The sequence below is a fragment of the Pelodiscus sinensis genome, chromosome 2 (genome assembly GCF_052426305.1).
Source record: "Pelodiscus sinensis isolate ZL-2025 chromosome 2, ASM5242630v1, whole genome shotgun sequence".
Lineage (NCBI taxonomy): Eukaryota > Metazoa > Chordata > Testudines > Trionychidae > Pelodiscus > Pelodiscus sinensis.
The window spans coordinates 57,496,309-57,508,632 of record NC_143053.1 but is presented as its reverse complement, the minus strand read 5'-3'; the positions used below and the strand labels follow the sequence as shown (position 1 = coordinate 57,508,632).

Genomic DNA, 12,324 nt, shown 5'->3' with positions numbered 1-12,324 from the left:
TATATATCATTTTGGGAGAGTCCAAGAATATTGGTATACTCACCCCAGACTGAGGTCCTGGAACTGACCAGACATTCTGGCTACGTCTACATTGGCAAGATTTTGCACAAATACTCCTTAACGCAAGAGTTTTTGTGTTAGAGTATTTGCGCAACAGAGCGTCTACACTGGCATGTGCTTTTGCACAAGAGATGTGCTTTTGCGCAAAAGCATCTGTGCCACTGTAGATGCTCTCCTGCGCAAGAAAGCTCCGATGGCCATTTTAACCATCGGGCTTTCTTGCGCAAGAAATTCATGTTGCGTGTCTACACTGGCCCCTTGCTCAAGAACACTTGCATTAGAACGTCAGTGTTCTTGTGCAAGAACTCGCAGCCAGTGTAGACAGACAGCAAATTTTTGTTTTGCGCAAAATCTTGCCAATGTAGACACAGCCTGATAGTATTTTAAAATTCAACCCAGTGATCCTTAAAGTTCAGAAAATTGACCTCCTGTTCCAAGACATTCAGGCTACTATAAAGATGTGATGGGACTCAGATGACCTAGAACTGATAGCCAGACCAGGGACTTAGTAAGTCATCTAGCACTGAACAATGACAAGCTGGGTTAGATAAAACACTGTGTGCAGACAGGGAGGCACGCAGACAGGAAAACAGAGGAATCTACCACAGGTACAGAAAAGAGGTTGAATCGATAGGTGACCAGGACTGAGGAGAAACAAAAATGAAAGCTCATTTTTTGGTGCCTATTTATCTTGGCTATGGGCATGTTCTTTCTGCAAATTGATTTCTCCCACTCAAAATACCGATGGGAATGTGTGCTCTGACAGAACACTGTGCTGTCTGCTAGGTTTGTAAGTTTCCTGAGGTGGAACTGGAAGGAACATCAAATGACACAAAGTTTTTTTAAAGAGCCCCATCCTTTAAGGATGTGATCAAATGGCTTATTAGCAACACTGTGAGCAAACATGCTACTGCACAGCTGTTGAATGGCAGCTTGACAAGAAGCTTTGTCAGACAAGTGATCAGTCACCCAATGTGGAGTTATACCAAATTATTGTTCAATAGAAGTGTATGTGGGGCCTACTAATGGGAAGGTGGATGTCAACAGCAACTCCAAAAAAAATTAAAATGCCTTACTACTATCAACCAGGAAATTCTAGTATAAAAAACATGTACTAAGAGTGCATTTGTGAGCCAAATTGAGCAGCAAACAAAAGCTGGGCCTTTCTTTAGATTTGCACATCCATGGTGATTTAAACCCAACATTCCTGTTTTACATGCATATCCAAATGGGAGGCATGATCTATGGGTAAAGCAGAGGACTTAGGAGTCAAGAAATGTCAGTTCCCCATTTAGTTCTGCTGCAGACATTCTCCAACACTGGGCAAGAGGCAATCTGTTTCAGAAATGGGACTCGATCCCACACATGTGCTTTGTGGATCAATTCACAAACCCATTGAAACAGACAAAGGATAGTTCTCTATAATTAGCCAAGGTTATTGCAATGGCTTATTACAATAGATTGACTGTAGTCAGAGAGGTAGTCGTATTAATCAGTTTCAGCAGAAACAGTCAGGAATCTGGTGGTACCTTGAAGATTTATAACAGTATATGCTTTCATGAGATACAACTCATCCATTTCTTAGTCTATTTAAAAAAAGAATCCAGTGGCCCGTTAAAAACGGTCTGATTCCATATCAATTATGCTAACATGTTCTGTGCTGTTGCTGAGGTTTTTTTTCCGTATTTATTCCTGAGCAGAGGTAAAGAAAGATGGAGTGGTGAAAAACACTTCTGACCTTGGGGAAAAAAATCTTAGAAACTTTTATAGTCAAGTAGTTCCACTCTGCTGAAGATAAATTTTTAACTCCCTCTTGTGGTTAAAAATATAACTCCATTACCAAAACCGCTATTTCAAAGATTTTGATATAAAGCTTGTTTTAAAAAAACAAGTTCCTCACCTAAATCTGCATCTGAATGTTAAAATATTTTAATTTTCAGGGGCATAGGCGGTTGTTTTTATAGACGCATAAGAAAATCCTCCTTTCCTTTGCTTGTGCAAGGTGTTTGCAGCCTTTGGCTTTTGAGCCATACTTGCTTCCTTTGTTTCTTCCCAATAAATTGTAGAACAGAAAATGGGTAACATCTGTGATTGGTACAGAATCAAATCAGCTGTTTAACCAATCTTACGCAGTTCAGTTTCTACACTTATCCACAACAAATGAATATGTTAAAGTGTAATTCAAGTAGGGAGTAAAATAAAGTGTTAAATGTGATGTCGATACTGGATACCACCACTTGGAGTTTCATGCACAGGTACAACGGAAGGTCATACAAGTACGTCTCAATCTAAAAAACTTTCATTCCTTAGTGGGACCAGAAATTCTACTAGAATAGTTACTGAGACTATGTATAGGCTAAGCACAGATTAAGTTTACTAACGACTATATACAATCAATCCTAGAAGTAAGTTTATGGGAATTTTTTCTATATAAAAGCTGGTTGAATGCTTTTCTATCAGCTTCCTGACAGTGCTGAATTAATGTAGATTCAGTACTAAAATCAAAATCAAAATTTTGTGTTATTGCTTGCTTCCAGACTGGTGGGACCACTCCATAAAACCCATTAAATACTGCAAAATATTTTCTAGGATGCACAGTTTTATGCAAAACTTTCACTGGCCTCTTCAGGATGTGGCTGCTTCACTTGTTCCCAGGTCCTGGACAATAAGAGAACTTCCTTGAATGACCTTTATAAAATATAACATGATTGAAATGTATGTAGCACCTTATTATGCCTTGGCATATTACAGATGCATTATTAATGCTATTCAATACTTTAATATAGTCTGCAAGCCCATGCTAATAGCTTGAAAGCAAAAGAACAAGTGTTCTACTTAATTTGAATGGCAAATGAACAGAAATCTCTCACTCTATGCAAACAAAGTGGTGGACCACCTGTGATAAGATCTGTGTTAATAATCTTCATTCACTATTCTATAGGAAAAGGCAAACCAAGAATAAGAGGAAGCAATACCATTTTAAGGCAGACTGCAATTTAATCACTAGAGACAATGAACTTGTGTACATTCCCATCATGCAGCAACATGGCAGGGTATGGAAAAGCTAACTTATGCTCTTTATTGTAAATTGATAGTACATTATTAGAATAAGAGCAATATTAGGATCTGACTAGCACTGTTACACAGAAGTATTTCACACCACAGATGTTACTACTGACTTTGGGAATTCAGATTTGTTAAAGGCACATAGCTACTGTTATCTGCTGCAATAAATTCTTAAAGACCCAAGAATTAAAGTAACTTACACACTGGCAAGCAGGATGGCAAAGGATCAAAATAACATATCACACAACACAAAACCAAAGTAGATTTGGTGGTGTCTAGGAATACAATGTAGGTGTCTCCCTAAATCTTTATCATAATGTCCTTTCCACGAAAGATATAAAAGATAGAAAGAGCTGAAAACTGATATGAGCAGAGTTGATATTGAGTTACTCCATTTCTATACTTTTCAAATGTCCCCGCCCACCTCTTCTCACAAGCAATTTTAACTTTTTTTCCCAGGCCAACGGGTGTTCTTAAAAAAAACTCCACTATAGTATTTGCTTCAGAGATTTCACCATAATTTATTGATAAATATAGCTCAAGCTTAAAGATTTTGCAAAAGAATTTGTTTTATGTGCATCATCTGTGTGTCACACCAGGGCAATCTAATTTTTTATCAGTCAGACAATATACAGGATCCTATTGTGTTGTAGTATATTTCTAGATGCAGTTGGAAATATAGTCCACCTGCTATAAAATGGTCCAATTGCCCTTTCCTTTTGGGTGGAAGTAATTAAACATTTGGATGGAGAAGAGATATTTATGTGTTAGCTATTTTTTTTATTTCTAGACACCACCATAAACCTCTGTGATCTGAACTAAGATGCACCTCTTTATTGACTCACTTGCTCCCAAAAACTGTGTAGTTACTGAGACTTTGGAAACCCCCCAAGTCACGCCAAATTATAGCCTACAATATAAATGTTGCTAGAAACTACAACCATGGCAAAGTAATCCTGTACCACAGCGGGAAAAACTAAAAAGTGTTTATTCCTCTGGGAGCCCAGTTTGAACCAGTATACATGAATATACAGCACTTAGCCTACATTTAAATGCAGCAGCTCCTTCCTGGACATATTACTTTCTAAATTAAGTATCTTTTTTGTAATCATCTGCAAACTCATCTAAAATGCAACATTCCTACCCCAAGGCTCAATTACCTTTGTGTGTTCTTTGATCAGCTTTGTTTGAGGCAGTAGTGAATAATTTTGTCCTCATGCATGTTGTTAGTGACTGCTTGAACGAATTGAGACAAATTGATTGTAGGGCTTTTTCCAGTGTTGTTTAGTTTGCTGTTTTTGAACATCATAGATTGTTCCATCTTCTGGGCTCATTCAAAGTGAACTCCTGGGTCTGTTTTTAGTCTTTCGATTCTCTTGATGTAGATTTTCATTAGGTTGTCTTGCCTACTTTGGAAATGATCATTTTGTGTTCTTGTAACACCTCAGACAAGTCCTTCAGTTCAATCAGCACATCCAACATTAAAGAAAGGTTTCTGATAAAATTTACAGAACGGAACTTGAGTGCAGTCCTTGAAATTTAGCATGTTTGCTTCCAACTCTCTACTGGTCTTGTGAGGCCTCCTCCAAGTGTTTTATCAAAGCAGGCTATGTTTGCCAGACTGTACTGACTGTGCTGCATGTGACGGCACCAGCCTTAAACACTTTGCCAGATTTTTTTTTTTTTTTTTTTAAGTATAATGTGTAATTCACTGGCATGAACTCTCAGTTCATGAGAGTTTTTGGCAATTGACCATACAATGAATATAATGCATCCAAAAAAGCCTTAAAGTCATTGATACCTCCACTGACTTCTAAAGCTTCACCAGCAGCTAGTTCCAATCTATGGTTAAGGCAGTGCCATAATATCACATTAGAAAAGTCAATTTTCAGTAGGTTTTCAAACACCAGCTTTTGATTCCTAACATCACATTAGTGCCATTACTACAAAAACAGATCAACCTTCCATTAATAGTTTTTTAGTGAACCCGGAATGCAGCATTTTAAAATGTTCCATTTAGTGGCTTTTGCTGTTACACTTTGCAGCTCAAGTCCAGAGAAAACGTAACTGGTCTCATAATTCCATCTATACTGGCTTTCAAATAAATGATGATAATTAAGTTTCCAGTGGAAGTAGTTGATTCATTGACAAGTATAGTAATTTTTTACTTATTCTTGCTGATACTTTGGACAATTTTCTTTTTCATTTCCGTGGATATATGATTATATCTACAGAAACTGTTCTGCTATGCTATAAATGCCCCATTTCAATTCCGTTGATTTGTTGTAGCTCAGTGAGGCCCTCGTGGTCACTGAGTGGTCGATTTGTTTCGGCAATGTAGTATGCGGTATGGAGTACACAAGCAGTACTTTCAGATGCCAGTTGTTCACTTTTAGCAGTCAGATTGTTTCTTTTTTTTAAGCCAGGCTTGAATTTTCTCAGCATCCATGTGAATTGCAGATCTCGTTTACTTTTTTTTTTTTTTTTTTTTTTTTTACACAAACAGATTTTTGTTGTGTCTTTTTATTCTTTCCATATGAGGATATTTCACAAGAGGCCCCGTTTAGAGAGATGTTAACCCCTCTTGCAAAATGCAGCTTCAAATTGGAAAGGTCACAACATACTGTGCACCCAAGTTTATCACCTGAAGCAAAAAGCTAGCTTTTATTTTTGAACTCCTCAAATTGCATTTTTGATCTCACACCATGGTGCAGCTGAGTCTCAATTTGCTTACCCAGCAGCAATTCAACAGCTTCATTTGTCTCCATTCTTTGAGACAGCTCACATGAAAAACATGTAAAAGTGTCAGCATTTTTTCCTTGTGAATGACTTTATTTCATATGTTGCCCTTCTTATTGACTGACAAGCCCCTATTTCCTTATGTTTAAACATACCTGATAGGATCTGTTGAACCTGTATATTCTTAGAAGGCTTTTCCCCCCCCCATAGTTTTTACTGTAAATTGTGCACCTGACACAACAGACTAATCTAACAAGGGTGAAGGAGGTGGTCCCAATCCATTTATACATGGAATATAGAACTGCTTTATTCCAGCAAGGGGATTCACTTTTACTGCCTGTTTGAGTGAGGCCCAGACAGAGTACTGCTACGTCACATCAGACCAAACAGGAACATTCCACCTGACGAGGTGCAAAAACTGAAACCAAAAGAGGATTTATGATATAAAATATTGTGAATGTAAAACATGTAATTAAAGCAATAACACTGATTGATATTAATGCAGTTTCATTCCCACTGGAGGGGGACAGAGGGAGGTATGGGGAGATTTAAGGCAGGTGGCTAGTAGTGAGGGGAGCTGCAGATCATGGCTATAGGTGGGGGTGAGTTGGTATGGGGAGGATCCTGGGGCCAGGTTACCTACTGCAAAAGAGCTGTGGGTCATCTGTATGGAGCATTACTTCAGGGAAACCAGCAGCAGTGAGAACCCCCGCCCCCCCCTACATACTTGTTTTTTTCCCCCCCTCAGGGGCCGCTGGCAACAGCGTATGCCAGGAACTGCATGTACATTACCCAGCACGTGGCTCCCCTACAGTGTGCTTCCAGAAGCCAGGAGACAGCTTGGTGTTGAGGAGAGGAGCTCGCCTTGCAGGCCCGGGAGCTGGGCTGGTGCTTTTTCAGGCCTTCTTTATGAGGTGCCAACATGTCCTGCACTATAGCAGGTGCACATGGAGGCTTGTGCACTGAAGATGGCAACAGGTCTGGCAGCTGGGGTCAAAGAGACAACTCCACAGACAAAGGTTCAAGCACAGATCTTACTTTTAGTCCAAGGCTTGAAACTCCGGCAAGTACTTCACTCAGCTAAGTGTCTTTCACCTAAGCCAGAGGAGGGCAATAATTTTTGATGGGGGAGGGGGGACCAGTCCAAGAATTTGGGAAATGCTCAAGGGTTGCACTCTTCCATGATATAAATGGAGGAGATGCAGGGTCTGGGATGGAGGTTGGGTGCAGAAGGGAGAATGGAGTCTGGGAGAGAGTTTGGGTGAAGGAGGCATTTGTGACATAGGACAGGAGACTAAAGTGCAAGAGTTTGGGATGTGACTTAGGGTAGGAGGGGATTGTGATCTGGGCCAGGAGATTGGGGTGCCAGATCTGGAATCAGGTATGGGTGCAAGAGGGGGACAAAAGGTTTGGGTATGTTGATAGAGGAGGGCAGAGGACTGGGGTAGGGAGAAGCTGGGGTGCAAAAGGCAGGCTCTAGTCAGGACACTTACCACCCAGCAGCCAAACTAGCCTGCCTGCCTACAGAGCAAAGGCTTGCAGAGCTTAAAACAATTCCCAGCTAGCCAGCCTGCCTGCCTGGCCGGCCATGTGCTTGTGTGAATAACTGAGCCAAGGAGAGAATCATAGAATACTAGGACTGGAAAGGACCTCAAGAGGTCATCGAGTTGAGTCCCCTGCCCTCAAGGCAGGACCAAATACTGTCTAGACCATCCCTGATAGACATTTATCTAACCTATTCTTAAATATTTCCAGAGATGGAGATTCCACAACCTCCCTGGGCAATTTATTCCAGTGTTTGACCACCCTGACAGTTAGGAACTTTTTCCTAATGTCCAACCTAAACCTCCCTTGCTGCAGTTTAAGCCCATTTCTTCTTGTTCTATCCTCAGAGGCCAATATGAACAAGTTTTCTCCCTCCTCCTCATGACACCCTTTTAGATATCTGAAAACTGCTATCCCGTCCCCCCTCAGTCTTCTCTTTTCTAAACTAAACAAATCCAATTTTTTCAGCCTTCCTTCATAGGTCATATTCTCTAGACTGTTAATCATTCTTGTTGCTCTTCTCTGGACCCTTTCCAATTTCTCCACATCTTTCTTGAAATGCAGTACCCAGAACTGGACCCAATACTCCAGGGCTACGTCTACATTGGCAAGATTTTACGCAAATACTCTTTAATGCAAGAGTTTGTGTGTTAAGAGTATTTGCGCAAGAGCACGTCTACACTGGCATGTGCCTTTGTGCAAAAGATATGCTTTTGCGCAAGAGCATCCGTGCCAGTGTAGATGCTCTCTTGCTCAAGAAAGCTCCGATGGCCATTTTAACCATCAGACTTTCTTGCGCAAGAAATTCATGTAGCCCGTCTACACTGGCCTCTTGCACAAGAACAGTTGCGCAAGAGGGCTTATTCCTGAGCAGGAGCATCATAGTTCTTGAGCAAGAAGCCCTGATTTCACATTAGAACATCAGTGTTCTTGCGCAAGAACCCCTCGCCAGTGTAGACAGGCAGCAAGTTTTTGCGCAAAATCATGCCAATGTAGACACAGCCCAACTGAGGCCTAACGAGCGCAGAGTAGAGTGGAAGAAAGACTTCTCATGTCTTGCTCACAACACACCTGTTAATACATCCCAGAATCATGTTTGCTTTTTTTTTTTTTGCAACAGCATCACACTGCTGACTCATATTCAGCTTGTGGTCCACTATAACCCCTAGATCCCTTTCTGCCGTACTCCTTCCTAGACACGAAGTGTGGTTCTTCTTGGCTGCTTGTTATTCAATGAGGCAGCACCCACTGGCCAGTTTCTGGGATTGTGCTGGGGGTGAGAGCAGCTCCTGAAGCTTCCCCCCATCCTCTCTAGTTTTGAAACCGAAACAGGGCCTAACAGCCATGTTTCTGAGAGGTGTGCAGGGCAAGCAGAGAAGCCTACCTAGGGTTCCCCACTGCTTCCACGGGCCTGATCTAGTCTGCAGGACATATTTTGCCCAGGCCTGACTTAAGCACTTGAGGCAAACCCTATGCACATCCCCTCTGGGCACAGGCTTGCCACAAGTGATACTGTTCTTAAACCCCTGCTGCATGCCCTGCAGGGAAGGAACTCTTAACAAGAAACAAAAAATGAACAAAAGGTGATGTGGGAGAGACCAATAGCTATCAATTAATTGCAAACAAGTAATAGGCAAGGGAAAAAAACCCACCACAGCTAGGATGGTCTTGCAGAACAAGAGAACAGACACTCCAACAACCATCACTAGCATTAAGGAGGAACTGAAGAAGTTCCCAGCTGCACCCTATTACTATACTATGCAGACACCATTCCAGGGGGCTCTACAGCTGGCCTGACAGGTACCATGAGGGGAAAAATCCATCATGCATTTAGCACATGCACGCCTACTGGAATGCACATGAGCAATTACTAGAAGAACCTACAAAGGGAGATGGGTTGGTGTATCTTATACTGGTCATGAGAGCACAAAATAGGCTTAGTGATTTTGAAAGTTTGGTGTTCATATACAATTCATATAGGACAAGTTACTCTTTGAGTTGGACAAGCAGTAGGAAGTCTACAGGAAGATCCAGTTCAGCATCCTTAGGTAGACTTCTTGTTTGCCCTCAAACTACTGAACATTTCTTATATGATAAAAATTCCAGGTACATTTGCTTTTAAAATAGACATACAAATAAGTAAAGAATTAGAAAGCTTGTGGAATGAGCCTTTAGCTCTTCCGGAGTGTGAAATACATATATTGCACCATACAGTTTGAAGAGTGAGGCCTTTTTCTGCAGCCAGATGTGAGTAACAGTCAAGAGCTAAGAAGCAGAAAGTCAGATTCCTCATGTTCTATCTAGATTCTATCACTAACCAACTCTCTACTTCTCTATTGTTTTGCCTTTATGGTATCTGATTTTTCGATTAGTTATACAACAAATAGTTTTGCAAGACTTAAATCTTGTAAGATGGTAGTGTGTGATTGGATAAAAATTCACAGTACGTTAGGACTGAGCAAATCATTACTTTGTAATATCTTAGTAAAATGATTGTTTAAGATATAGATAAGCAGGATTCGAGCTTTACTATATAAACTGAGGTACAAGAAAGACTGGCTTGAGAACAGAGCTGCCAGAATCCTATGCATGCATGGCCATGACATGTAGCAACCAGAAACCAGATGAAACTACCTTGCCTGACCAACAGGGGAAGTCAGCCTGCCTGATCTGGACTGGTGAACATGTCATTGCATGTTTAACATGTGTATTCTGCTTGGTGATTGTTACTAGATTAAGAATATTACTGTGTAAGGCTCTTTCACTGGTAAACGGTCCTGCAAACCTGCAGGCTATGTGAGAGCCAATGGAAACAACTGAGACAGATTAGCTAAACTCCACTGGGACACAAACCCTATGACTTTAGGTGCCATTCATGACTGCTCAGTATCCACCTTACATTCCTATTTTCTGTATAAACAAAACATTTTAAATCCAGCTATAGAGAAGATCTGGCTTTCAAGGCAGCATACTGGCCAGGGAACAAATTGGCAAGAATGTATTTAAGGAGGTATCCAAATCCCTATTAGATAAAACAAAAAACTCAGGCTGGAAATGGGTACAATTTTCTCTTTATGGGATATATGGAAATTTACAGGATGTTATGTGTTTCAGCATAGGAACAAAGTTGTGTTACTAGGGCTAGGAACAGACTAGATGATCTCATACATCTTGCCTATCTCTAACATCTATGATTCCATATCTATTAAAAGAACAGACACCCAGATCTCTCTACACCCTAATTCTTCACATACATCCCCCCCATCGTGTTAGCCATTTGTTCAGACTCACAGCTGTAGCCCAACTTCATAAATCACAGAGGACCCTATATTTTCTCTGCCCCGTACACTGTGGTGTACCTGTTCAGACCTGCAGGAACCAAGCAGGCTAAAAGTAGGTAACTTCTTGCACCTGATTTAGGTAGAAACTAGAACAGAACAAGAGAAAAAGTTATAAATGCCAGCCATTCCTTGCAGGGTGAACTGCTGAAGCAACTAGAGATGTAAGCGACTAGTTAACTATTCAATAAGCTTATACCTATCGGATAGTGATGCGACAAGTCGCTTCTCCCCCTTGCTGCCTCTACCAGAGAGGGAGGCAGCAAGGGGGAGAGGGGAAGCAGAAGCCAGTGGAGGAGGGAGCCAGCTTAAAAGCTGGTTCTCCTCAGCTCCGTCTCTGCAGGGGGGAGAGGGGACGATGACACAGGGGAGGTAGAGGCACAGCAGGAAACGGTGCAAGCAGGGACTGAAGCAGTCTCCACTCACGCTGCTTGTGTTGCAATTAGGCTCTTGTACATTTCAAAAGCTGAGGCACTGCAGGGAGTGCAGGGCCAGCAGTGCTCTTGCTACAATTCAAAGGCAGAGGCACTCTTATAGACTAATTGAATAGTTGATGGAAATCCCATCGACTATTCGATTAGCTAACTAATCTAAATTTAACATTCCCTAGAAAGAACTGCATCAAGAATTGAGAGTCAAGTTACACAACATTTACAATAATTCATATCAAAATAGCTACACATTATTTAAGAGTGGATAATTAAGTACAGCCCAAATTTTGTATCAGTACACAAAACAAAAAACTGTAAACAATTAAATGGGAAAAAGATAGCAAATACAGTTTTTATTGTTATTTTGTTGGGTCTCACAGTTTAATACACTCACAATTTATAATTGTAGGTATTCTAATCTGCTTGGCTCAATATATTTCTCATAAGGGCTCCTATTTATCAATAAGCAGTCCTAACAGTTGTTAGAAACTGAAAAGCTATCTAATAAGCAATTTCACTTAAGCTATTAAGTAGGCTCTTCTGGAATGAAACAATCTGGGTGCATACATATTACAGACTAAAAAGATATGAATGCAAATACTGATTTCAGTTTAAACTGAAAATGTAATTATTTGGCCAAACCTTTGCACTTCAAACTATGAAAAACAGGCAAAAATGAAAACTTACAATTGTCCTAATGGGAGCAAAGGTCACCCATAGTTCAATTTTTGATACCTGTATATATATTTTCACCCAAAAACATATATGTAGTATATTAACTGTTTCCCAATAAGAGATAAACAAGAGAAAGAGAAAAAAAAGCAAGGAATGTTTGCCACAACTTGATTCAATTGTCTAAAACTCCCTCCTTACAAAGTATTTAAATATTTCCTAAATTAAAAATCTGACCCATTTGAAAAAAAAAAATCAGACTCAAAATGAGTTTTCAAAACAGGGCTGTCATACTAGTACTCTGCTCACAGTTGTGAGCTACTTAATTTTAAATAGTGCTATGCAAATCACCCTTCTCTGTACAACATATTATTTCCCACTTTTCAAGTGGTAAAGCGCTATCAGAAAGATTTTCTTCTTTGTAAGTATTTATACAAGAGATTTCCAGCCAACATAGAGAATAAGACACTGCA

The 12,324-nt window shown here is 40.4% G+C and overlaps 1 pseudogene; it reads right to left on the bottom strand.

The window, feature by feature from the left end:
- Positions 1 to 1,853: 1,853 nt before the first annotated feature.
- On the bottom strand, positions 1,854 to 6,617 carry LOC149525264 (E3 SUMO-protein ligase KIAA1586-like; annotated as a pseudogene).
- Positions 6,618 to 12,324: the final 5,707 nt, after the last annotated feature.